The sequence below is a fragment of the Triticum dicoccoides genome, chromosome 3B (genome assembly GCF_002162155.2).
Source record: "Triticum dicoccoides isolate Atlit2015 ecotype Zavitan chromosome 3B, WEW_v2.0, whole genome shotgun sequence".
NCBI lineage: Eukaryota > Viridiplantae > Streptophyta > Magnoliopsida > Poales > Poaceae > Triticum > Triticum dicoccoides.
Genome location: NC_041385.1, coordinates 757615251 through 757617811, shown reverse-complemented (window position 1 = coordinate 757617811; position 2561 = coordinate 757615251).

Genomic DNA, 2561 nt, shown 5'->3' with positions numbered 1-2561 from the left:
GTTGCATTTGGACATCGAAATGGTTCCAAGTGGTTCGGGCATATTTCCGGAGTACCGGGAGGTTACCGGTACCCCCCGGGAGAAGTATTGGGCCTAGTGGGCCTTATTGGAGGAGAGGAGAAAGGGCCACGTGAGAGGGGCGCCCCTCCCCTTGCCCAAACCAAATTGGACTAGGGGAGGGGGCCGGCCCCCTTCTTTCCTCCCCCCTCTCTCTCCCTTACCTCTCCCTCCGGTGGAAGAAAGGAAAGGGGGGGGGGGCGAATCCTACTTGGACTAGAGTTCAAGTAGGACTCCCCCCTGGCGTGCCCAAACTTGGCCGACCTCGTCCCTCCCTCCCTTCTTTATATACGTGGCCAAGGGGCATCCCAATAGCACCAAAGACAACACAAGTTGATCTTTCAGCCGTGTGCGGTGCCCCCCTCCACAGTTACACACCTCGATCATACTGTTGTGCAGCTTAGCCAAAGCCCTACGCCGGTAGCATCATCATCACCGTCACCACGCCATCATGCTGACGGAACTCACCTTCGGCCTCAACTGGATCAAGAGTATGAGGGACGTCATCGTGCTGAACGTGTGCTGAACGCGGAGGTGCCGTACGTTCGGTACTTGGATCGGTCGGATCGTGTGAAGACGTACGACTACATCAACCGCATTGTCATAACGCTTCCACTTTCGGTCTACGAGGGTACATGGACACATTCTCTCCTCTCGTTGCTATGCATCACCTAGATAGATCTTGCGTGATCGTAGGAAAATTTTGAAATTACCGCGTGCCCCAACACAAAGTTGTCGATATGGTGCGATAATGATCGATTGAACTTACTTCTGGAGCATTTCAATCATGTGTGCATACTCCTGGGGATCTTTTCGTCTCGAGTCTAAGACAGTTACTAATCCCCGATCAAGCTTAATCTCTAGCAGAATAAAGTGGAATCTGCGCATGGATGCATGCATAACTCATCAATTACATCACTATAACCTCGAGTAAGGGAAACTGAATATGCACAAGATAGTAACACTCACTTGAAGTTGTAAGGAAATAGTATTTTCTCTTTGTTTTGATTTAGAAGTAATGATTGTAGCAAGTTGTCCTCGGTACCAGAGACTCTGTTTTTAACCGACCATTCATTTATGGTATTTGGGTTAATGAACCCAATGTCATAGATTTGTGCTTTTCTGCATTCGACGATCTTCAATCTGCATAATATAGTGAGGATAATTATATATACATGCAATGAAAGAGCTGATATATATAGAGACTTAATTACAGAAGTAATACTTACAGACAGTAGCAAGTCACGAGTTGTTTGCCGAGGGCCATTTGATTGTATAACTGGAACAACTCCACAAATTCAACAGGCAACAACTCAGTTCCAACGAGGTCGTGCTCTTTTTAGTCTCAGCATGAAACTATTCTTCCCAGACTCGCTACAGGTTTTCATGTACCATTCATGCAATCTTCACATAATCGTTGATAGAGGAGGATGATCAGATCTGACGAGAGGCTTTCGTATGCGTATTTGAAGGTGTCCACCTCCATTATTTCAAACTCTACATCATTGCTCAGGTAATCAGCAGGATTGGTACCGGGCACCATCCCCGGATGATTAGCGATGATATCGCTAGACACCTTGAGCGGGGGGCACGATTGGTTCGCCTGTTCGCCAAGCTGGGGATTTTTTCCCACTTCTTCGTTCTGCTAACCTTGCATCACTGCAAGTACTTCCTGATTGCTCCGCTTCCTTATATGTCCTTTCAATAATGCGCTCATAGTTGGATTGCGATGTGAGGCGGTGGTGGTCGCTTCAGGGAATCGATAGTGCGCTTCACTTTCACCGGATCTACTGTTTCCTTCAGAGGTGGAGGTTTCCGTGCAAAAAAGTCCCTCACTTGGGCACAACAGATGTCCTCATTTTCCTTGTCAGTCCTCTCATATGGTAACTTTTTTGGAGCCTTTATACATGGACCGTATTTGAATTGCTTCCCGCCTCTGCTTGTACTTCTAGCCGTCGGAGCGGAGGCGTCTCTCTTCCGCCATTGCTGATGCAGCGGAGTCTGCTGACACACCGGAGGAGGCGGAGTGCTCCGATGTGCCGGAGGAGGCGGAGGAGGAGCCGAAGTGCCCCCATGCGCCGGAGGAGGTGGAGGAGGAGGCGGAGTGCCCTGATCACTCACCGGAGGAGGAGGTGGAGGAGGAGGCGGAGTGCCCTGACTCGCCGAAGGAGGAGGGTCCAGTTTGGAAGCTTAATGTACTCCTTCCTCCATAGACATGTACTCCTCAAAGCATAAACCAGATGATTCTCCCCTTCACCTGTAGGGTGGTCAAGCTCCAGCTACTCAAATCCCTCCATTATTTCATCCACCATCACAACAGCATAACCATGTGGAATTGGACGACAGTGAAAAGTTCCGTCAGCAAGAGGAGGTGCAACAGAGCCGACAACCGCCTTCAAAGTCAGGTTCTGCCATTTCGTCATAAGCTCGCAATGGTGAGCCTCCATGATAGTATCCATGAGGTAGCGAGGAGCCCTGAAATCATGTTGAACGAGCTCCGTGGA